The 26,115-nt window shown below is 43.6% G+C and overlaps 1 protein-coding gene and 1 non-coding gene across 2 annotated transcripts in view; both read left to right on the top strand.

The window, feature by feature from the left end:
• RBFOX1 (RNA binding fox-1 homolog 1) overlaps window positions 1-26,115 on the top strand; it is a 1,703,141-nt gene that overhangs the window by 192,163 nt on the left and 1,484,863 nt on the right. The window lies entirely within an intron of this gene.
• Window positions 10,115-10,187, top strand: TRNAG-CCC. Its single transcript has one exon. It is a non-coding gene; the product is annotated as a tRNA-Gly (tRNA).

Here is a 26,115-nt window from a genome sequence, read left to right as displayed (position 1 = left end):
CTCCCTTCCTCCTTCATGCTTTTTCTTGCCTGGAAGGAGTATTTATTCAGAAAATGGAGCAGCCATCTCATGGCCATGAAGCAGGAGACCACTTTGGGTAGGGGCATGGGAATACTAAAGAATCAATTCTTTTAAGAGTAGCTGCAGGAGCCACCTCCAAAGGTCTGTGTGTCTTCTAACACAGAATAGCTGTGTGGTTATCAGTTGTAACAGTCCTTCACCAATGTTTTTGTCATGCATGCACACAAACCTTTTGGACTGTCTGCTTAATACAAGCAGAGGTAAAGTGATTGGCATTTATTTTAAATGATGTATACATCTTTGCCCCACAGCTCTTCCAGGGCATGGGGAGATGTGACATGCACAATAGATGCCTCTTTGGCCCATCCTTGTGACAGGCTGGGTTATGCTGAAGCGTCAGCCTCTGAGAGGTAGTTGAGATAAATGACATCTCCTTACCTTTTACCCCAGAGACCACAGTGTCATTCTCTAGTCTAAGAGGCCATTTGTAAAGCCCACAGAGTTGCCTTAGCTGCTAAACAGAGAACAAAAATCAAAAGCTAAGCTCTTTCTCCAAGGAAAAGACATGGCCTTGTATAGTCTCCACGCTCTCCTGTGATTCTAAAATGCTTCTTGGCTCAGACAGTAAAGAACCCGCCTGCAATGCAGGAGACCCAGGTTTAACCCCTGGGTTGGGAAGATCCCCTGGAGAAGGCAATTCCAGTATTCTTGCCTGGAGAATTCCACAGACAGAGGAGCCTGGAGGGCTGCAGTCCTTGGGGTCACAAAGAGTTGCATGTGACTGAGTGACTAACACTTGGATGGTCTCCATATTTTCCGGTGATTCCAGAAGACTTAGGATGCACGAGATGTAGAGACCCCAGCTCTCCTGGTGCTGGCCTTTAGGGACTTCCCTTCATGTATTGTCTCACCGTCTCCACCCTACCTTTCGCTCTGTGTGTCTAGAGATAAGACCAAGGGGACAGCTCCTTTTGGTGCTTGTAAGGGTTAAGTCACATGGACAAGAATGGATTTTGCTTTATGAGCAGCTCATAAAAAGAGATAAGTTGTTATTTGCTTTTTATGCATGTCTGAAAATGGAGCGTGAGCTAATCGTACTCTTCTGTAGAAGAGCCAGAAGAAATTTAGTATGTATATGAATTTAATGCAAAATACCAACCCAAATGTAAATATTGGTTTCCTTCCAGATTTTCAAGACTTCATGGGAAAAAAAAAAAAAAAAAACAGAAAGATTTTCTTTACTTGTAATTATTATGCTGAGGGAAAACATCCTTCCAGTGTTGAAAAAATGGATAGCTTTAATTATAGAATATATCCATTTTAAAGTTGGTGGTCTTTAAATTAAAAGTGGAAAATTTTCATTGGATTGAATATTGCCTGTAGCCTATTGCATGTTTTGGAGTATTATTTGATCCTATGAATATGATCTAAATCCGTTATTTTAAAGAAAAACAAAAGACATGATTCTGCTTTTGTAGTTTAACACAACAAAAATTTCCCCTCTATTCAGTGTGCACTTGACTATGAATCTCCTTTTAAGTCAAGATTACATGTATATGATGGAAATAATACTAGGAAATTATAGATAATAATAAATATATTTTACCTTATCCACTCCACAAAAGACTTTATAATGGTGTTCAAATAGCTTTTCCCTTTGCAAAAACAAAATGCTAGGAGCATTGAGGAGATAAACTCAATAAATTAGTGATGGAAATGAATATTTTTAACCTTTAAAAATTAACAATAGTCACTGATACCTATTGAATACTCACTAGGTACCTGGTACTTTATGTATATTAACTTGTTTAATAATTGTAACAGTGTCAGAAAAATACTCTTTTTATTTTCATGCTACAGATGAGGGAATTGAGGCTGAAACAAATGGACCTAATTGCACTGTCATTTGGTGGAAAGCTCAGAACTGAGGCTCAGGCTACCCCAGTCTAGAACTTTTCTTCTTAACCCGAAGGTGAAAATGTTAGTCACTCAGCCATGTCCAGTGCTTTGTGACCCCATGGACTGTAGTTCGCCAGGCTCCCCTGTCCATGGGATTCTCCAGACAAGAACACTGGAGTGGGTAAGCCATTTCCCTTCTCCAGGGAACCTTCCCAACCCAGGGATTGAACCTGGGTCTCCTGCATTTGTGGGCAGATTCTTTACTGTCTGAGCCACCGGGGAAGCCCTTTACCACTTTCTACTAGCTAGCGGAAGTGGGTGGAAGCTTAGGGAGGTCTAATGACAGAGCTGAGCTTAGGTGTTTCCTTTCTTTACTTCAACAATTGAAAGGGACTTTTATTTGCTTGATGGCGCAAATATCTTAGGTGCTACCATAAGGGAAGGACTGCACACCTGAGCCCCCTCCTCTGGCAGGTGTTACCCAAAGATATCCCTCGATGTGGACATGAATAGGTCAAAGAGACAGAACAAAAACATGAGGGTGAGCTCCTTCTAGAAAGCGATGTGTTTATCATTCATTCGCTGACATGGTCCTGTGCTGACCTCCATCCGATGTTGGTGGAGGGTAAGCAGAGGTGGTCCTCTGACATCCTGGAGCATGCAGTCCAGACAGGAGGAATAGTGAACTTGTAAAACTAGTGAATAGTTATACGAGCTACCACTCATAGTCCATGGTGACCATAACATAGAGTATTGAGATAGAAACCAATAAGTGGAGCATCTGTTTAGATAAGTGGGTGTGGAAGGATATTTTGGAATAGTATTAATTAAAATGGAAATGTGAGTCTTGGGAAGGATGCAGCCATGCAGAAAAGGTAGAGCAGGTTTGCAGATGGAGATGTGCTGTGGTGGGGTGGGGTGGGGTGTGTGTGTGTGTGTGTGTGTTTGTGTTGTGGAAATGTGAAGTTGTAAGTGGCAGTTTCCATGCTCAAATTCATTGATGAGACTCCTCTATGGCTCTTCTCATTTCCTTAAATGGAATTCTTAGCAGAGCCCATAAACACGGAAGGAATTCTGCCCAGGTGCTCTACAAAGACGAGGGGGGTACCTGTTACAGGTGTAGTTTAAGAGGACTAGATGGAGATTAAGACTTGACTTCTCCTCTTGGCTTTGAGGGTTTCCCTCATGGCTCAGCAGGTAAAGAATCCACCTGCAGTGCAGGAGACCTAGGTTCGATCCCTGGGTTGGGAAGATCCCTAGGGAGGGGAAAGGCCATCCACTCCAGTATTCTGGCCTGGAGAACTCCATGGACTGTATAGTCCATGGGGTCACAAAGAGTCGGACTTGGGTTTCCCTAGTAGCTCAGATGGTAAAGCATCTGCCTGCAATGCAGGATTTGATCCCTGGGTTAGGAAGATCCCCTAGAGAAGGGAATGGCTACCCACTCCAGTGTTCTTGCCTGGAGAATTCCATAGACAGAGGCCGGCGACAGTCCATGGGGTCTGTTGTTTTCAACTCAACTGAGTGACTCACACTTTCACTTTTTTCACTTGGCTTTGACTCTTGTTCACTGTGTGTCCTTGGAGGGCATTCCACCCACCAGAATTTCTTTGCTTTGTCTTTAAACCTGGGTCACAGTGAAGTCAATTCCAATTGGTAGGTAAGTACTTTGTTTGAGGCCACCTCTGATCTCTGTAGGCTGGAATTCTGTAGTCAATTGGGGATGGCTGCCCTGGGCTTAGAATGAGACACTAGTGTGGTGTGTGTTGTGTATCTGGCAGTCTATGATAGCTGTCCCGTTTTCCATCACGATGTTTGCTATGGATTTGACTGTAATTGGAAAAATTGTGTAGCTTTTCAGTTTTCTGTTCTGATTTTTAAACACGCAGCCGTGATTGAAAACAATCAAGGAGGGGACTAAATACATCGAAACAATACCCTGCTCACTTGCTTCAGAGGGATCAAACAAAGCAAGTCATGCACAGAGGGAAGTGGATTTATACGTCTCTCATTTGTAATATTATTAGTGTGATTAATGTGCAAAGACCAATATTTCCTGAAATTTGTAATTTGCCCTATTCCTTCGTGAGCTTTGTGTTTCCCAGAATAATCATGCTGATCCATTGCCTTAAAAATGTATTGAATGCCTAAGAGCTCATTTAGCAAGGGAGCAGTGTAATTGGACACAGTGGGAAAACAGCAGAGAAGCGGTTTGCTTCCCAAGGAGACGAGAATGTGGTGAGAGTGCTGGCCGGATGGAATGTCACGCCAGGAGGGACCTTGTCTCCGTTTGGTGTCACTGAACAGAATGTGCAAAGGCTATTTATGGACTTAGGGCTGGAGGACAGCAGCTCATTCTCAGATGAGTGGAGGTCTCCCCTGGATTATAAAATATTTGTTCTTTTGAATGATGGGACTAAAGTGGGAGTTGAGCATTTTAGCTTTTTTTCTCCCCCCCCCCCCCCCCCGCCACCCCGCAACACAATAGCTTTCTGGCAATCCTGATAATTTTACCACTGGATTTCATCTTCATGAAATTTTGGTGTATGTGTGTGTGATCGTTTCTACCCATTTTGCCACTTAAGTAGCCGTTTTAAAAACATCTCTATTGAGGGCTTCCCTGGTGGCTCAGTGGTAAAGAATCCACCTGCCAATGCAGGAGACACGGGTTCGACCCCTGAGTGGGGTAGATCCCACATGCTGCAGAGCAACAAAGCCCGCACGCCACAACTATTGAGCCTGTGCGCTAAAGCCCGGGAGCCACAGCTACTGAAGCCTACAAGCCCTAGAGCCTGTGCTCCACAACAAGAGGAGCCCGTGCTCTGCAACAAGAGAAGCCCGTGCTCTGCAACAAGAGAAGCCCCTGACATGAGAAGCCCGAGCACTGCAACTGGAGAGTAGACCCTGCTTGTTGCAGCTAGAGAAAAGCCCATGCAGTCACAAAGACCCAGCACAGCCAAAAATAAGATATTATATATCTATATATCTATATCTATATCTATATATCTATCTATCTATATATATATATCTTACCTTTGAGACTGGCTGTCTTGTTATTCAGGCATCCAGAAAAGCATTCCTATAACCTCAGCTTTAGAAGCTGGAACAAAAGGAGGGAGATCAGAGTCCTCAGGTCGAAACCCATTTGAGGTTCACCCTCTGTGATGTATCCACGTACCTTTGTGCTTCTGCATTTCCCTCCATTCTGTGCTCTCTCCTTTTCCAAAATAATTTCTTAATGCAGTGACTTTGGAGTCTTGTTCAGAGTCGCTTCTACCTGGATTGGTATGAAGCAGCTGAGACCGGTCAACCTGTTAGATGCTAACAACCGTGGGGTAGGACTTCTGCATATTCATCACCGACAGGGAATGAGGCTTTGGAAAATCTCAGTTCGATCTGGGCATCCATGATGCACAAACCCAGGGGCACCATGTCTGTTGAATTCTACAGAGCTTTCTTGGCATGTGCAGGGACCTGATCTAGACCTGCCAGGGAAAATCACATAGTTTGTTGAGGCAGGGGAGAGGGTGAGACAGAGGGAGGCTGAAAAGTAGGGATGGGCCAAATGAAGAAGTACAGTATGGGTTGTGTTGAATCTGGGTTTTATCCTAAATTCACATGACGTCAGTGGCATTTCAGAGAAGTCCCTTTAGCCACAACTTCAAAGGCGAGTTGGAGAAAGCTCAAACTGGAGGGAAGGCAAAGTAAAAGAGTTGATTGAAAGAACATCTTCTTTCCATCTTCTATTTGGCACCAAACCACTATCCCCCCCTGGAATGCATGGTGGCAGTGAAGTACTACCCCTGCTCCCCACTTTTTCCAAGTTTCCCATGTAGCTACCACGTAATCTGGTTATGTCACCTGGTGCTAAAGCCTTCAGGATTTTGGAGTTCACTTTGCTCTTCAGAAGGAGACAGAGATCCTTAAGGTGGCCAGCAGGGCCTTGTGGAGCCTGCCAGGCTCCTCTGTCCATGGGATTCTCCAGGCAAGAATACTGGTGTGGGTTGCCATTTCCTCCTCCAGGGGATCTTCCCGACCCAGGGATCAAACCCATGTCTCCTACATTGGCAGGTGGGTTCTTTACCACTGAGCCACCAGGGAAGCCCATCTGAAGAATAAGTATGTTCTACCTGAGTGACTGAGTAGATGGTGGCCTCATAAACTTAGATCAGAACCACTGATGGAAAAGACGGTTGGAAAGGAGTAGAGACAGGGAGCTCCTTTCTGGTGAAGGGATGGTCTTGCATCTTGATTCGGGTTGCGGCTACATGAATCCATATATGGGGCATGAATCTACACATAGGATAAATTTTCATAAAACTTCACACACACACACACACACACACACACACACACACACACACACACACGCTCCTGAGTAATGTCTGCTGCTGCTGCTAAGTCGCTTCAGTTGTGTCCGACTCTGTGTGACCCCATAGACGGCAGCCCACCAGGCTCCCCCGTCCCTGGGATTCTCCAGGCAAGAACACTGGAGTGGGTTGCCAATTCCTTCTCCAATGCATGAAAGTGAAAAGTGAAAGGGAAGTCGCTCAGTCATGTCTGACTCTTAGCGACCCCGTGGACTGCAGCCTACCAGGCTCCTCCATCCATGGGATTTTCCAGGCAAGAGTAATGTCTACTTGGACCCAAATCCCTGTGTCTGTCACTGCATTCCATTTTATCGCTAAGCAAACTCGGCTCTAACCGTTACACATGCAAAAGAAATGACTTACCCAGGGCATTCCTCAGCCAAGTGAAATGTCTAAAGAGTGCTTGAGATTTTGCTTTTGTTCTGCCTGAACCATAATAATGACAGTCATTAAAATCTTAATGGCAAGGGTGTTTTTATTATAAACACATCTTCCTATAGATTTTGTTAAGCATTCACTCTTTGTTATCTTGCTAAAACAGAAGGGTGTTGTATTGAGAAGGGGGATTCAGGAAATTACAGTGTTAGAGGACCAAAGTACACCTTGTTTTCCCTGTGGAAGAAGTTTGTGAAAAAGAGAGTGGACAGTGCTGTTTTATTTTCTTTTTAAATGTATTTATTTGGTTGTGTCAGGTCTTAGTTACGGTACACAGGATCTTCACTGTGTGCGTGTGTGCATGTGAGTGTGTGTGTGTGTGTGTGTGTGTACATGCCACACCTTCCAAAGCAATCGTCTTGATGGGCACTTGGGTGTTTCCATGTCCTAGCTATTGTAAATTGTGCTGCTGTGCACGCTGAAATGTGTATATCTTTCTGAATTAGAATGTTCATTTCTTTTTTCCCCCAGATATACACCCAGGAGTGTGATTGCTGGATCATATGGTAGCTGTAGGTTTAGTTTCTTAAGGACCCTCCATACTGGTTTCCACAGTCATCCTGTATTTCGCTTTGATATTCAGTCTCCCCTGGCAAACTTAAGATTCTCCGTAAACTCTGCTTCAGGGTAATTTCTCTGGACCCCACAGCGCTGAGCACAGTGCCTTAGGGAGAGCACACACTCAGTAAATACCTGTCACATAAGTGAAAGATTTATAATGAATGCCTGTGCCATGGCAGAAAGATTTATGCGGTCCACCTGTTAAGAATAAATTACTCTTCTCCTCCTGACTCAAATTTTTTTTTTCTTTCTGCAAATAGGAATAATAAACATTTTTTCTACTTTTAACAAAAATATGTCCGTAAGTGGTCTCTGTGGGTGCTGGTTTTCTCAGGGCCCACTAAGATGGTTCTGCAGCTTCTCTCAAAGTAACCATTGGCTGCCGCCCCTGGACGTGCTCCAGCCTTGAAGTGGGGATGGGAGAACCATGTGAGTGGTGAGTGGCTTCACACAGGGTACTGGAGTGAGGCTCCCCCTTCTTACGCCTCCTGGAGCCTTAGAACCCTCCCTCCAGCCTCAAGACCCAAACTCACTCTTTGACAACCTGGCAAGCTTTTAGATCTCATACTTTGTCTAGGAGCACAGAGAACTTCAACCCAGACCTTCCCCGGAGGTAAACCTCGCTAGACTACTGGTATGCTGTAATTGTGTCCAACTCTTTGCGACCTTATGGACTTTAGCCTGCCATGCTTCTCTGTCCATGGGATTCTCCAGGCAAGAATGCTTAAGTGGGTTGCCATGCCCTCCTCCAGGGGATCTTCCTCACCCAGGGATCGGACAGTGTTTCTTACGTCTCTTTTTTCCTGCACTGGCAGACAGATACTGGACCACTAGCACCCCTTGGGAAGCCCAGACCACCTCAAGTTCCCCTCAGTTACTGTGACTTCACTTGTTGTGATTTTTCAGCTAAAATCCCACTGCTGTAGGAAGGGGCTCCGCATGCCAGGGCACCCGAGTTCTGTGTACTTACAACTCAGTCTCATTTGGGCTTTCATTCCAAGTGGTCCAACTCCTACTTGTTCTTGAAGCACCCAGCTTTTGTGGGCAAAAATATGCAGACAAACGCGGCTTGTCCTTTCTCGTTTTACTTTCGTGCCCTGTGTTCCCAGTGCCCTCTGCCTGTCCCTGGTGCTCATGACGTCACACATCCTGATGCTTATCCTAGATTACGTAGCACAGAAGACCCTCCTTCTGACCCCCTCGCCTGACCCATCCTCCCCTTTCCACAGTGAAGCTTCTTGATGTAAATGTGTGACAGCACCTGATATCTCTACTTGTCCTCCTGGGAAGCAAAAGCAAATCTCAACTGCCTGAATACAAACAATGAATGAAGAGAAGTCCCCATACCCACCTTCACTGGGACAGATAAAAAAAATAAAATAAACACAAGAAGGAAATCTCCATTCAATCTATGGACTATCAGAATGTCCAGTGAAGCCACGTCTGCGAAGCTGTGTCTTTTGTTTTTTACAGTGCGTTTAACACCAAAATCACTGCAGATGATGACCACAGCCATGAAATTAAAAGACGCTTACTCCTGGGAAGAAAAGCTATGTCCAAAATAGACTGTGTATTAAAAAGCAGGGCCATTACTTTGCCAACCAAGGTCTGTCAAGTCAAAGCTATGGTTTTTCCAGTGGTCATGTATGGATGTGAGAGTTGGACTATAAAGAAAGCTGAGCACCGAAGAATTGATGCTTTTGAACTGTGGTGTTGGAGAAGAATCTTGAGAGTCCCTTGGACTGCAAGGAGATCCAACCAGTCCATCCTAAAGGAAATCAGTCCTGAATATTCACTGGAAGGACTGATGCTGAAGCTGGAGCTTCAATCCTTTGGCCACCTGATGTGAAGAACTGACTCATTAGAAAGACCCTGATGCTGGGAAAGAGAAAGATTGAAGTCAGGAGGAGAAGGGGACAAAAGAGGATGAGATGATTGAATGGCATCACCGACTCAATGGTCATGAGTTTGAGTAAGCTCCAGGAGTTGGTGATGGACAGGGAAGCTTGGCGTGCTGCAGTCTGTGGGATCGCAGAGAGTTGGACATGACAGAGCAACTGAACTGAACTGGTATAAGGACTATTAGAATGTTGCTGGCAGAACTCTTACTGTCCACACGGGTAGTAGATTTTTAAAATGTGGAAGATCAAGCATACTGTTGTGAACATCGAACATCACTTTATAAGTGTGTCTGCGGTAGTTAATAAATTGTCAAAAATAATAAGACTTCTGCCAAGAATAGAAGCTATAAATAGAAAAAAATCAGAGGAGACTGCTGTGAATTTTTTTTTTGAAAGATAATTTTCCTTGTAAATAATTTCTATGAGGAATACACAACCCTTCAGTGGTCAAATCTACATTCCCAGCTTCTGAAGTGAACAGTCTCTGAATTAGAATGCTCCCAAAGATGTGGAGTTAAATAGAGATGCAGCTACAGGGTGGCCATTACTTAAGTAACTTAATGAACACTGATACGGAGGAAATAAATCAAATGCAAACAATCAACACCAATCAAGGAAGCTGAGGATTTCGGGCACTTAAAATGTATTAAATGAGTGTTTCAATCACAGTGGGTACTTTTTCACAAACCCTCTTAATCAGCTAGCATCGTTTCCACCAAAGTGGCCCTTGCATGTAAATATGGTGGTCTGAAAAAAGCTGGTCCATTCCCACGCAAACACCATTAGGAATGGAAATTCTGCCAGGCATTTTCACTGATAGGATAAACAACAGCAAATGCATTGGGAAAGGTCAGTGAAAATCACGTTTAGGAAAAAGCATGGAATGATATTTTGCACATGGTTACAAAGATAAGAATTTCAAGGATTTCCCTGGTGGTCCAGTGGCTACGACTCTGCACTCCCAATGCAGGGGGTCCAGGTTCAATTCCTGGTCAGGGAACTGGATCCCACATGCCACAGCTAATCGTTTTGCGGGCTGCAGCTAAAGATCCCACATGCCACAATTAAGACCTGGCACAGCCAAATAAATAAATGTCGATACTTAAAAGAATGAAACAAACACAGCAGTAGAGTGATATGAAGAGCATGTTTCTAAAAACTGAACCGATAAATACAGATGAACATTAAAAAAAAATAAGAATTTCAATCATAGAATAAAATTTAAGGTCTCATTCCAGGTGGCCAGGTCACCTTCAGCAACCATTTTTGGCTTCTTATGTATTTTTTCATGAAAGTTCTAGTCATATAAAAGTTCTTATATGTGCTTCTTTATTTGTATATTTATTATATGTGTGTATAATTAATAGTACATGATTGAGGGCTGGTAGGCTGCAGTCCATGGGGTTGCGAAGAGTCGGACACGACTGAGCAACTTCACTTTCACTTTTCACTTTCATGCATTGGAGAAGGAAATGGCAACCCACTCCAGTGTTCTTGCCTGGAGAATCCCAGGGAAGGGGGAGCGTGATGGGCTGCCGTCTACGGGGTCGCACAGTGTCAAGCACGACTGAAGTGACTTAGCAGCTTAGCAGTAGTACTTAGTACATAAAGTACAGTAATGCTTTTAAGAATATACATATATAGCTTATATTTCTATATGATTTAATGAAATATGTGTGTGTGTGTGTGTGTGTATGTAGGCGTGTATGTTTATGTTTATCATCGACTCAATGGACATGAACTTGAGCAAACTCTGGGAGATAGTAGAGGGCAGGGAAACCTGGTGTGCTGCAGTCCATGGGGTCACAAAGAGTTGGACATGACTTAGTGACTGAACAACAACGATGTATATGTGTATATACATGTATATGTGTATATGTATACATATATGATGCATATATGTATATACAACACACACATATACACATGGTTTGTTTAAATAAGTGTATACTCAACTCATTGTTTTATACCTCACTCTTGGTATTTAATGATACATCATGAAGATCTTCCTGTATCTGCCTGTATCAGTTCAGTCACTCAGTCATGTCTGACTCTTTGTGACCCCATGGACTGCAGCATGCCAGGCTTCCCTGTCCATCACTAACTCTCGGAGCCTGCTCAGACTCATGTCCATCAAGTCGGTGATGACATCTAATCATCTTATCCTCTGTCATCACCTTCTCCTCCTGCCTTCAATCTTGCCCAGCATCAGAGTCTTTTCCAATGAGTCAGTTCTTTGCATCAGATGGACAAAGTGTTGGAGTTTCAGCTTCGGCATCAGCCCTCCAGTTGGCCTATATAGGTCTATTGCATTCTGCTTAAGGTTTATGTATTATTTTATTGTGTGAGTTCATCATTATTTATATAACCATTCCCTTGTAAGGTAGCTAGATTATGTCCAGTCTAGCCAGATTATGTCCAGGAACTAGAGTTCCTAAACACACACAAATACATATACACACATTTAAATATAGAGTTGGAATTACTTGGGATTTTAAAAGCCAAATACTTTGATTCCAAGTATATATTCCATTTCCAGATATACCCCCCCCACACACATACATATTCATATGTTCCACTTTACATGTAATATTCTGTCTAATTCTCATTTATGTATTAGTGTTGCATCTGTTTTACAGACTGTGGATCAGAGAATCAGAGGGGGTTAAATAATTTGCCAGAGTTCACCCAGATAATAAACACATGGCCCTTCTTTTAAACCCAGGTCTCCTTTTAGCTTCAACTTTATTCATCTTTAATCACTGTACTGCAGTTTGAATGTTTGATCAATGTGAAAAGAGTCATAATTGTATACATTTCAAAGAACGTGTATAACCCACCTCAAATTCAAAATGGCACATAATCCAGACCCGACCTATCAGGGCATCCCACACATTAGCCTCAAAAATGACTCAGGGATGAGTACCTGGTCTAGACAGACCACTGAAACACAATTCAGAATTTTTTGGACAAATCACCTTGATTTGTCTGGTTTAGAAATTGTGAGGATGGGAGATGGCACCGTGATGAAAGATGCTGCCAGTTCCCCAAACTGGACATAATCTAACCGCCTTACAAGGGAATGGTTATATAAATGATGATGAGGATGGTACAGGGATGTCGAGAAAATCTGGATGAAATAATACAGACACCTGTGTTTCAGTTATTACACAGGACAGTAATGCCTTCTTCCCAACCCTCTTGATGCACTTTGGGTTGGGTTTTCTTCCGCTTTGTCCCTTAGAGCCCTGACTTATGTAGACTTCTCTCTTTCAGTTTCCAGTGTATCCATATATGTACTCATCCTTACTAATATCTTTGGCAATTGACTTTTCAATATAAAATGAATAATATCTGTCTTGCCATCATCCTTTCTAACCTGCTCTCTGCTCTCCTTTCAGTTATTTCACTAAGACTCCCATTTGGTTATGTCCCTCTCTTTATCAAACGTTGTTGGTGGCCTGTCAGCTTCTGCAGAGTCAAATCTCTTTGTTTTAGCTTGGTAGTCAAGGCCTGTGGATATCTGGTCAACCCCGTCTTCATGTTTCAGCACCCTGACTCTCCTCAAGTGTGCCTGTTCCAGAGAGATCAGACAATTTACTGTCCTTCCCAAAGACAACAAGTATATTCATGACTTTATGCCTGTGCTATGCTGTTTCCTCCTTCATGAGTTACTTTTTTCCTCAGCCTGTCTTGGTGTATTCCAGTCTCCTCCTTTAAAGTGAATGCTCATTTTTCAGGAGATCTGGAGCCTTTAATACCTCTGACAGAATGATATGTATTATATTAGATCAAAGTTAGTCATTCATATGTCTTCTTCATGCCCTTGTGTGAGGGTTCCCTGGCAGCAACTGCGTCTTCATCTGTGAGTCCCTAGGGTGCATAACATTGCCGAATCAGAGCAGAAGCTAATGCCTGTGAATGAACTGACAGATAAATGAATGATTGGATGAGCGATGCGTATTTTCCTCTCTCTCTTTTTTTAAACAGCCAGCTTTTATTTATTTTTAACCTTTTTATTTTGTGTTGAGGTATAGCTGATTAATAAGCCATGTTGTGATAGTTTTGGATGAATAGCAAAGGGTCTCAGCCATACATATACATGTATCCATTCTTCCCAAATCCCCTTCCTATCCAGGCTGCCAGGTAACGTTGAGCAGAGTTCACTGAACTCTACAGTATGTCCTGGCTGGTTATCCATTTTAACTATAGCAATGGGTACCTGTCCATCCCAAACTCCATAACTATCCCTTCCCCCTGACCTTCCCACTGCCAACCATACATTGGTTCTGTAAGAGTATGCGTCTCTTTCTGCTTATTCTCTATTTATTTGTAAGTCAGTCACATGGGTTTATGAATATAAGCAAAAATGATTGCTTTACTTTTTTTCTTATTTGTACTATGTTGCAGGTTTTAAGTCTTCCGACTGCCATGAGGATTCTTTAATGTAATCAGACACTAAATACCTTACCAGATACATTTACCTTGAGGATATTGATGATGGCTTTTATGGTTATTTGAGATCTCTCTAAGGCTTTGTATATGCATCAATTATTTCATTTTTCATTTATCTATTTGTTGACTTTTATTAAACACTTCATAGAGTCCAGACCTTGGTCCAGGCCACAGCTGGCCAAAGACAACAAATGTGTGCTTTCTACCTCTAGGAATAACACAGTCTCTAGCCCAGCTCTTTTACAATTGGATCTCTTTGCTGCCCTCCACACACAAATAATAATCACTACTTATTAATAACCGTCTGTGTGTTAACAGTCATGTGGGTACTTTATGTATACTCATGATGACTCTCTTAACAACTCTGAGAGTTGTCAAAAACCTTATGTCGTGGAGGAAGAAACAGAAGCTCAGAAGCTGAAGTGTCTTGACTGAGAACTCAGCAGTGGAGCTGGCGTTTGAACCATAATTTATTGATGTCAGTGCCATTACCCCATAATGCCATTCCATGTTCATGTTCCTCTTTCAACCAGACTTCTTGACGTGGAATTTCTTTTTTCCTTAGACAAATGTTTAAGCTCTCCCAAGCCCACTCAGAAGATTATTTTAATGAAAATATTCTGCTTACCATGACTCCTCTCCTTTCTAACTTTTCTTTTACTGAAGTATTTTATCTTTCTTAGAAGTCCTTTTCCATATCCATATTTTTGGTATCTGTATAATTAGAAGTATTTTGATTGCAAGCAACAGAAACCTATTTCATACTGCTTTTAACAAAAGGAAGTACAGATATCTAAGTGACCTCAGACTATATTAGATACTGGATTTGGGAAGATTTTGTGTTAGCCTACAAAGTTTAATTGAAAGCACATGGAGAAGAGGGCACGGAGGATGAGATGGTTGGATAGCATCTGACTGAAGGCAAAAGGAGAAGAGGGTGGCAAAGGATGAGACGGTTGGGTAGCAACATCAACTCGATGGACATGAACTTGGGCAAACTCTGAACGATGGTGAGCGACAGGGAGGCCTGGCATACTGCAGTCCATGGGATTGCAAAGGGTTGGACATGACTTAGCTACTGAACACCACCACCACCAAAGTCTAATAAGTGAATTCAGGAATGAAGGTATCAGAGACTGGACCCCAAGATTTGGGGCTGGAGCTAGTGGCCCAATACTGAGAAGATATTCCATTTTTGTGCTCACCTCTTATCTCCACTTGTGTCTGTCTCTTGGTGGATGGGCATTGTCAGACGATAAACTTCCCCTAAACACCCAGGAAAGAATGAGGAGGCAAATCCAACAGTTTATCTTTTGAGCATCATGATATCTGCCTTCCCCCAATGCCTTCCCCCAAAGTGTGGGTCAGAAGAATCCCTGGGAATAACCTCCATTGACTTGGCTTTGAGTTTGTCCTTCACTGGACCTTGATGCTTGGGAGGAGAGTAATATTGTACTTGATAGCCCTGTGATGACATCATGGGTTGAAGTCATTGGCCAAAAGCAAGAGCGGTGATCCCGCCAGCAGAGAGGACATGAGAAAATATGCTGGGAAATGAAATATTAGATGCCGTAGTCCATGATAGAAGGAAGAGTCAGGATTTGTACTAATATAATTATATGCGGACAGCAGGTAGAGAGCATTTGTCCCAGTCTGTCTGGTACTGCCTTAGTTTATGTCTTCTCCTGGAATCCTGTCCAGGACAGCACTTGTCACTCTCAAAAAACATCCAGGTTAGATGATATATGATGTTGCCACTCTAACTATCCAATACAATGTGTGAAATTGTGGCTGTCTTGGGAAACTCAGTGAATGATCTTTATTCCCTTGTCCCCAGGATCATTCCAGACATATAACAGTCCCCCAGTCTTCCATGGGTTGAGGAGTAACGTAAGAGTATTGAACCAAGCCATGGTCTGGAGTCAGATGGGCACTTCTCTAGTTTCGATTCTGATAGATAGTTGGCTACTTAGGTGATCTGGAGCCATCAGAACACCTGTCTGAGCCTCACCTTTAAAACAGTAGAATTATCAGATGCCGCATCTCCTTCACTAAAGTGTTAGCAAGGGGAAATTTGCTGATGCTTTGAATTGTACAGTTCTGTCCTAATTGTAGTAGTAGTATTAACAGCCACCATACAATTTGAGTGTTCATCTATCTAGACATCTTGCCAAAGTCTTTGCATGAATTACCTCATCTTGTCGACAGAACAGCCCTATTAGTATCTGTATTACAGATGAGAACACTGGAGCACAGAAAAGCAAAGATATGTGCCTAAAGTCATGGGACAAAGACTCGACAAAGGTCAGATTCAAACGTGGACCAAGGCTGTTCAGCGCTGGGCAGTGTTGAATTACTTTCAGATAGGGAGTGTGTGTGAGAGAGAGAGAAAGAGAGTTTTCTTTCCCAACTCTGCCTTATTCCCCTGACTTGGCTCAGAGGAAGTCAGCGGCCACATAATCCTGAGGAGTCACTGTCGCCCAAGATGGCAGAGCCGACCCGCACTGCTTAATGGCTCTGGGATGACCCCTTACCGAGGGACGTCCGTCCCTTTGTCCCGTGACATTGATGTTACTGTCAGTTGACAGTGAGCTTTATCATCAATCCGTTCAAGTACAAAAGGCCACTGTTTGGAAACTGTCATTAAAAGCAGCCTCTCTCTTTTTAAAAGCAATCTCTCCTTCTATTCCTTCCTTAATAGGAACCAGTGTACCAGAAAAGGCTGACCTTAAGTTGAGCCTGTTCAGGTTTTTTTTTTTAAGACATAGAATAGGTTATGTTTTTAATGTATTTAGGATTGGAGGCACAGAATTAGAATGGAGCTGGAGGTAGAAGAAAATAGAAGCCAGGGTGGGAGAGAAGAGTGGTGGCCTTGGGTTTTCTTTGCTCTTGGATAATGGGCATTTCTCGTTAAATCAACTCAGTCTATTTCACAACCTGTCCCCTGGTGATGTATATACTCTTTGGACAGGGCTGTGGGCTGCCTAAAGATCTCTTTTAGCCATAGGACATGAGTATAAATAAGCTTTATGTAGTTACAGCTGCTAAGAGAGATTATGGATAGAGTGTCTTCTAAAAGGATAGGGCAGTGTGTTGATTGTTACGGGGACGTGGGGAAGGAGAGAAGAGAGATGATCCCGAAGGGAGAGGTTGGGTGAGTTCTACTGAACAAAATTCCCCCGTGATCTTTGTCACTTTTTAACAGCCCTTTGGGGAGGTGATTTTATTTTAATTGAAAAAAAAAATAGAGATATTTGTGGTTCAAAAGTGGCTCAGCATGAAAGTTAAGAGCACAAGTTTTGCAACCAGGCATCCCAGGTTCAGATTTAGCCTTTGTCATATATGTGCATCACACAACTAGCATGCAAGTTGCTTAATCTCTCTGTGCCTATCTCCATGGCGATGACTGTACACATTAGCTGGGAAGATGAAATGAAAGGAGGTGACACATGGAAAGAGTTTAGAGAAGAACTTGGCAGATCATGAGGGCTCAGCCAACATGTATTCATTTTTATGCATTTTATTTTTCAAAATTAGTTTATTACTTTTCATTTGGTTTTGTTTTTTGGCTATGTGGTGTCACCTGTGGGATCTTACTTCCCTGACCAGGGATCCAACCTGTGTCCCCTACATTAGAAGCATGGAGTCCTAACCACCGGACACCCAGAGAAGTCTCCAACATTTGTTCTACTTATTCATTCTTATCCTTTGTTCTTCTTCTTCTTAATATATATTATTTGTTCTTATTTATGGGTACATGGACATAAATAAGGCCATGACAAAAATAAAATTTTGATTCTTTCACACTTTGAATGTGCAATGAAGAAGGCCCAGTTGGGGTTTAATTGTTGGTGGTTGACTGCTTATTGTTGTTGTTGAGTCATTAAGTCATATCTGACTCTTAATGACCTCATGAACTACAGCATGCCAGGCTCCCCTATCCTTCACTGCTGCTGCTGCTAAGTCGCTTCAGTCGTGTCTGACTCTGTGTGACCCCACAGATGGCAGCCCACCAGGCTCTGCCATCCTTGGGATTCTCCAGGCAAGAACACTAGAGTGAGTTGCCATTTCCTTCTCCAATGCATGAAAGTGAAAAGTGAAAGTGAAGTCGCTCAGTCGTGTCCGACTCTTAGCGACCCCATGGACTGCAGCCTACCAGGCTCCTCCATCCATAGGATTTTCCAGGCAAGAGTACTGGAGTGGGGTGCCATTGCCTTCTCCAATCCTTCATTACCTCCAAGAATTTGCTCAAATTCATGTCCATTGAGTCAGTGATGCTATCAAACCATTTCATCCTGTGCCACCCCCTTTTCCTCCTTCCCTCAAACCTTTCCAGCCTCAGGGTCTTTTCCTGTGAGTCAGATATTTGCATCAGGTGGCCAAAGTATTGGAGCTTCAGCTTCAACATCAATCCTTCCAGTGAATATTCAGGGTTGATTTCCTTTAAGATTGACTGGTTTGATCTCCTTGTGAGGAGGGAGCATTTAAGTAAGAGACCAAACAGATGAGAGGAACTCAGTTGTAGGTCAAGCATCTTCATGAAAGGAAACAGAAGGTGCCTAGGTTCTGAGGAAGGAAAAGAGATTGGTGTGTGGAGAAGCTGAAAGAACCCAGGTTGTTGGAGTGTGGTGGGCAGGGGGCAACCAGATTAAAGGGAAGGCAGGGAGGCAAAGGCCAGACCATTGGGGCATGCAGCCAAGGTGAGGGCATGGGTTGCATCTTTTGTTTATTTTTGTTTGGCTGTGTTGAGATTGGTTGTGGCATGAAGGATCTTTGTTGTATTATGTGGAATCTTCTATTGCAGCCCATGGACTCTCTAACTGGGACTCTCGGGCTTAGTTGCCCTGTGGCATGTGGGATCTGAGTTCCCCGATCAGGGATCAACCCTCATCTCCTGCATTGTGAGGTGGATTCTTAACCACTGGACCATCACAGGGAAGTCCCATGGCTTGCATCTTAGAGCATCAGGAAACCATGGGGAGATTTGGATATTGAATCCAGGTCAGATTCACATTTTACAATCCCTCTTTCTATGGAACACAAAATGGCTTGAGGGGTGAGGCGGGGCAGAAAGAATGAAAGGAGGCTATTGCAGATGAGTGGGCAAGAAGTGTTGTTGACTTGCCAGAAAGTGCTAGATTTAGAGCATGGTCCCCAGCCCTTGCCCCCAGCAGATGAGCTCTGGGCCCAAGCTATTTGTTCTTACCACTGTGTTTACTTATTACATTCCTCTGCCATTGTTTTTTTGTTTGTTTTTACAAGGCTATCAGGACTTCCCTGGTAATTTAGACGGTAAAGAGTCCACTTGCAATGCCGGAGACCCGGGTTTGATCCCTGGGTGGGGAAGATCCCCTGGAGAAGGAAATGACAACCACTCCAGTACTTTTGCCTGGGAAATACCATGGACAGGAGGACCCTGGGCAGGCTACAGCCCATGGAGTTGCAAATAATCAGACACGACTTAGCCTTTCAACAACAACAAGATTATAGGGCAGGGACTCTTCTTCCTGTTTCTTTATATGTTTAGTCCCTTGTCCAGTGCCAGACCCTTCATAGGTGCTCAATACCTGTTTAATTTTACAAAGCTTCAATACTTTGGCCACCTGATACGAAGAGCCAACTTATTGGAAAAGACCCTGATGCTGGGAAAGATTGAGGGCAGGAGGAGAAGGGGATGACAGAGGATGAGATGGTTGGATGGCATCACTTATTCAATGGACAAGAGTTTGAGCAAACTCCAGGAGATGGTGAACAACAGGAAAGCCTGGCATGCTGCAGTCCATGGGGTATCAAAGAGTTGGACATGATTGAGCCATTAAACAATAGCAAAACAAAAACAAAGCTATTTACTGGATGAATACACGCAGTATAGTCCTCATGGCAGTGTTTAATTTTCTAGCCCCTAGGATAAGAACATCAGTAATCTTCATGAATGATAAGGTTATATTCCTTTTGAACTTGCCGTGTTCATGATGGGGAGGAGGGCGTCTCAAGATCTTTATGTCTCAGAAGATGGGCAACACCACGCACCTTGCACTTGGCTGGGGCTGACGCCAATGGGGTTCAGCTGTGTGGTCTTTGCAGCAAGATATCCCCTTAGTCCCTCACTGGTGGCATCGCATCTGGGAGCCCCGGTTAATTTTCATGGAGAAGAAACCTTTCAAATGCAGGCCTCTTTCATGCTCTGGGAAGATTTGAGAGGGGTCAACCCTGTTTAGATTGGTTCTCGGCACCAGTCTGGGGAGCCTGCTGGCTCTTCTCAGCGTGGGGTGTGTTGCAGAGAGGAGATGAGCAGGAAACAGACCAAAGAACCAGGGCACTTCCCAGCTGGAACCAAGCCTGTTGTGTGTGGATTCATTATTTTGTTGGAAATTAATCCCCGGAATGGCCGACATAGTGTATTTGAATGTGAACCGACCATGTGCTTGGTGGCCAAGGGAAAGTGGCTTTTGGATTATCCCGTCTCATTGGTCGTCCTTGCCTCTGAACCCTGCCATTAGTTTGGATAATTGAACTAGGCCTGGTTTTGGGCTTTCACTCCCCATTTGTTGCCCTTATGGCCTTTGGGGTGGGGTGGGGGGCATGAGAGGGTCTCGTCCTGCTTGCTGTCATTTACCATGGAACTGGCGTTGCTTACAAACCCCAGGGACCCTGGATCTCACTTAATGGGAGTGTTTCCTGGGATTCTCGCGTTCCATCTTCACACAGAGCCTACAACAGTAGTAATAATAACAGTAATAGTAACAGGAAGAAGCAGCAGCACTTACTCAGCATTGGCTGTGTGCCAAATCCAACCGTGTATTAGCTTATCTAATTTTCAGAACAATACAAATGACAGCAACTCCAGCCCTAGGGAAATGGGAGTCACATGGACTAGGATCTGAACGATATGCTTGGTACTGAACTGGGTGGAAGCCCTGCCTATGATGTAGGTACTCTTATTACCCACTTGTTACAGGGAGCTCAGAGAGGTTAAGTCACTTGCCCAAGATCACACAGCCAACATTTGGTAGTGTCAGGTATTGAATTTACATTTCTTTTGTTTTTAACTTGATTTTTTGCAATTAAAAATTTTTTAATTTAATTTTTTAAGCTTTAAAATAAAAAATAAAAAAATTTCATTTTTAAAATGAAAAATGTTTTAACTTTCTAATTTTAAAAACATTTAATTTTTAAAATAAGTTTTCATTAAAAACTTTGGAAGACTCCCTGTGCTGGGTCTTTGTCACTTTGTGTGGGTTTTTTTCTAGTTGCAGTGAGTGGGGCTACACTGGTTGTGGTGAGCTTGCTGCTCATTGCAGCGGCTTCTCTTGTTACAGAGCGTGGGCTCCAGGGCACTCAGGCTTCAGTAGTTGCAGCACCTGGGCTCAGTAGTTGTAGCGCTTGGGCTCAGTAGTTGCAGCACCTGGGCTCAGTAGTTGCAGTACTTGGGCTCAGTAGTTGCAGCACCTGGGCTCAGTAGTTGCAGTACTTGGGCTCAGTAGTTGCAGCACCTGGGCTCAGTAGTTGCAGTACTTGGGCTCAGTAGTTGCAGCACCTGGGCTCAGTAGTTGCAGCACCTGGGCTCAGTAGTTGTGCACTTGGGCTCAGTAGTTGTGGCTCCCAGGTCTGGAGTGCTGCTCAGTAGTTGTGTCACACGGGCTTACTTGCTCTGCAGCGTTTGGGATCTTCCTGGACTGGAGATCAAACCCATGTCCCCTGCATTGCCAGGTAGATTCCTATCTGTTGTGCTACCAGAGAAGTCCGTTGAATGTATACTTCTGTCATCAGAGCCCTTGCTTTCTTTAAATTATAGCTACCAAGAAGCAAAAGCCAAAAGATACTATGTGTGGGTTGGCGACACTTGACTTTATGACAGAGAAAGCATCTTCTAGATTTTTGTTAAAGCATAGTTTCGCAATTGAGTATCTTGTCAGGCTGAATGTGGGGGTGTGTTCAGTGCTGTACTTGTTTGGAAAAGTCATCTTGAAAAAATTCCAAAAGCCGCAGTTGGTCAAAGGAACAGGATATTATATTATAGGATGTTCTTGATTTGTTTTCTTTTCTATGCCAAAGTTTTTTTTTTTTTTTTTTTTAAAGCTTCTATTCCTGACTGTCTATAACCAGGAGGCAGAAAGACAACAGTGCTCTGTACATTTGCAGCAGATATTCAAATAAGATAAGTACATAATTAGCATGGAGCCACAGGTGAGGTACACTGAAAGATTTGAATTCTGCATAGGGAATTAACAAATAGTTCCTGATAACAAGACATCCTAAACATGTTGCTTTCAGATGGGAGTGAATGGGGAGTGTGGACACAGCCCTTCCAGACAGTTAATAAGAGAATGGATTGTTCATGAACACCAGTTTCTTGTGTGCGTAGTACATGACAAATAATACCCAGACTGTGTACGCATATAACTTACTCCTCACAGTAACCATCTGAGGCAGGTACTGTTGTTGTCCCCCTTTGTAAATAAGGGCATTGAATCTCTGATGGTTAAAAGACATGGCCATGTTCTCCTTTCTCTGTCTTTCTCTCCCCATCATTCTCTCTCCCTCCAGCCCTCCTCTGTCTCCATCTGTCCCTTCTCTTCCTCCCTCTCTGTTAACACCCATGTATCCTCTCAGTAAATGGAAAAGCTGGCATTTGAACTCAAGTCTCATCTAACTCCAAGCCCTATTCTCTTAGAGGTCAATGTTGGGGATTTTAGCAAAGAGGTTACTTTTCGAAGTTTACTTTTTTTAATGGGGATCTTAGTTCCCTGACCAGGGATTGAATCCAGGTCATGGCTGTAAAAACCCTTAGTCTTAACCATTGGACATCCAGGGAACTCCCAAGGTTACTTTATAAAACATTCTGTTTTCCACCATCCTGTATAAGCCCTGTCTTTGTAATACTGCCCAGAGTGATCCCGTCTGGACTTTGGCATGCCACCTACTTCAGAATGCGAGGCGACCTACACAGCCCATGCGCGCCAGCTCCGGGGCCACACAGCAAGCCTCTAAGATGAGCGCCGGCTGCATCTGTGGCTCGGATGGGCAAGCTGAGATCCATTTTCCAAAATCACGTACACAGAGGTGGCACTGGTATCAGGCTTCTCTGAGCTCTGAATTTGCGCTCTTAACTAAATGCTCTGCTATTTGGTCTTCCAACCAAAGCTAAATAGATGATATATGAATAGGTAGATAGATGTGTGAAGATATACATATGTGTATACATACGTCTCTGTCTCTGTCTGTCTAAATTTAGAACTCAAGATGGCCCTGACTTTCTCTTTCTTCTGAGTCATCTGGCCAGTCCACTGCATTCTGAGGAGCAGTGCATTTAACTCCTTGCTGACATTGGTATTCCTCTTTGTCGCAGCCCCCGTCATAGCAGCAGTGGGAATAAAACCCAGAGCGTAGTGCCGGGAATATAAATGGGTTATTTTTCTCTTCAACTCTGAGTAGGATAAAACTCTCATAAAGAACCAGGGAACAAAGGTTCCGTGAGAAACATACACCAGGGGACTTGGCTCTGTCTGATACAGCCTGTGAGACAAAATGGAAATAGAAACTCAGGATAAAAAGGAATTCCAGGGAGAATGTTAGGTTTGCTTCCTTGATGGATATCCACAGTCCTGTGCATTTAGAAGCACTAATAGCAGTTATTGAGTATCTATTCCGTAAGCAAAGCTATGGTAGGTTGTACCACCTATCAGCTTATGATTCAGGAGTTATAGATGGATATGAACTCAGTAGTTGTGATGACAGAGAATGTTGATCTCTCTATGTATTTGTCTACTTGTGCAGTTGTGTCTATCAAAAGCATGGAGCTAATCATTACAAGTCATAAAAATATCCAGGTGCCTATCATTGGAAGTAAGACCTTTTTGAATAATAATAATTAAAAAAAAAAGGATGTGAAAGTAAAACTTTCCTTTTGAGAAGTGTACTGGTAAAGTGGTTGAGTGGGGCTTGGTCAGTATCTTCCTGAATTCAAAGGTTGGTTCCAGTGTCACATGATTGGGGCTAAGTGAGTAACTTACCTTCAGTTTCTTTGTCCACAGACAATAGGTTCTTTATAATCTGTTCTTGTTCAGTCACTAGGTTGTCTGACTCCTTGCGACCCCGTGGACTGCAGCACACCTGGTTTCCCTGTCTTCGCTACCTCCCTGGGTTTGTTTCAACCTATGTCCATTGAGTCAGTGATGCCATCCAACCATCTCATCCTCCGTTGCCCTCTTCTCCTCCTGCCCTCAAACCTTCCCAGCAGCAGGGGTTTTTTCCAGTGAGTTGGCTCTTTGCATCAGGTAGCCAAATGTTGGAGCTTCTGCATCAGTCCTTCCAATGAATATTCAGAGTTGATTTCCTTTGTAATCTGGGCAACTCTTATAAACACTTGATCCATGGAATCCAGTCTCCTTACCGAGCTCCAGTCAATAGGGTAGAGCAATGAACAATATTTGAGTTGACTTTGAACATGAAAATAAGACAAAACAACTCACTGATTTCTCCTGGAAAAAAAATAATATATACACACACACACACACACACACACACATTAAAGGGAGTTCAGTTGATAATCTTCAGTGACACTTCTCAAGTCCTGTTTCCTTCCCTGTTCTCTTGGGTTTTATACTATGTCACAAGCTTTCCTTGGTTTTGCCCACCCGCCCCTCTCCATTCTGCCCTCAGCCCATCAACCCTCTCTCTTACTTTTTAGGTGTGGTTTGTCAGGTCTCAGGGAGCCTTCCTATGCCTCCTCCTCCTCTCATTCTCAAAGTCAGCACCACATTTGTCCTGGCACTTGCCTGACCTGTCAGCCGGCTAAGGCGGGTAACACAGAGTGGAATATCTGTTGATCAGTGAGGGAGGTGGGTAGAGCCTGAGAGTATTTCCACATTAGTACCATCGGGTTTAACCTCTTGAGCTGTGGCTTCCCCTTGTCAGAGGCTCACAGTGTAGACCTAGCCCCAGAGTCTTCATTCCCAGTCACAGGATAACTCTGTTTCATACTTGAGATGCGGCCACATGCAGTCAGTTCAGGACCACTTTCTCCAGCATGCTGCTACTCCAGGATGCTGCTGCTCAGGAAGCAGGGCTCATGTTTTGCTACAGCAAGGGATTGGAAGGGCAAATGGTGGAGAGGAATAGAAGAAATGAAAGTTGCAGCTGTGCTTCTGTGAGGCTAGTGCGGGAGACGTGTGTGAATAATGGGTGATTGTGAGGGTAGCTCGTCATACACACAAGTGCAGTTGGATGCCGACAGGAGTATGTGCTACTCAGCATACCATTCAGATGGTGATCGAGCTGACTTCAAGATCCACAGAGAAGGTCATCCTGAAAGGGTGATGAAATAAGGCAGTCAGGTAGAAAGGAAGGTCCAGCAAGGAGCAGAGGATGAACGAAAGGAATAAGGCAGGAGGAGGCAGGTGTCCCTGAGGTAGGCTGAGATCACTGAGCATCCCAGAGTCCATGGAGGACCAGTGAGTTGGAACACAGACGTGACACAGACATGAGTTGGAAGAGTTGGTGAGACCACATCTTATGGACTGTGAAAGCTAGTCTCAGGCTTATAACACCATTTGCACTTGAGAAACTTTTTTTAAACTTTTTATTTTATATTGGAGTATAGCTGAGAGTCCCTTGGACTGCAAGGAGATCCAACCAGTCAATCCTAAAGGAAATCAGTCCTGAACGTTCATTGGAAGGACTGATGCTGAAGCCAAAACTCTGATACTTTGGCCTTCTGATGCAAAGAACTGACTCATTGGAAAAGACCCTGATGCTGGGAACGATTGAGGGCAGGAGGAGAAGGGGACGACAGAGGATGAGATGGTTGGATGGCATCACCAATTCGATGGACATGAGTTTGAGCAAGCTCTGGGAGTTGGTGATGGACAGAGAAGCTGGCGAGCTATAGTCCATGGGATTGCAAAGAGTTGGATATGACTGAGACACTGAACTGAACTGATAGCTGACTGATAATGTTGTGATAGTTTCAGGTGGACAGCAAAGGGACTTGGCCATACATACACTTCATGGCAAATAGATGGGGAAACAATGGACACAGTGTCAGATTTTATTTTCTTGGGCTCCAAAATCACTGCAGATGGTGAGTGCAGCCCTGAAATTAAAAGACACTTGCCCCTTGGAAGAAAAGCTATGACAAACTTAGACAGCATATATAAAAGCAGAGACATTACTTTGATGACAAAGTTCCATCTGGTCAAAGCTATGGTTTTTCCAGTAGTCATGTATGGATGTGAGAGTTGGGCTATAAACAAAGCTGAGCACTGAAGAATTGATGCTTTTGAACTGTGGTGTTGGAAAAGACTCTTGAGGGTCCCTTGGACTGCAAGGAGATCCAATCAGTCCATCCTAAGGAGATCAGTCCTGGGTGTTCATTCAAAGGACTGATGTTGAAGCTGAAACTCCAATATTTTGGCCACCTGATGCAAAGAACTGACTCTTTCGAAAAGACCCTGATACTAGGCAAGATTGAA

Source organism: Bubalus bubalis, chromosome 24 (genome assembly GCF_019923935.1).
Source record: "Bubalus bubalis isolate 160015118507 breed Murrah chromosome 24, NDDB_SH_1, whole genome shotgun sequence".
Taxonomy (NCBI): domain Eukaryota; kingdom Metazoa; phylum Chordata; class Mammalia; order Artiodactyla; family Bovidae; genus Bubalus; species Bubalus bubalis.
This window is presented reverse-complemented; position numbering and strand designations above follow the sequence as displayed.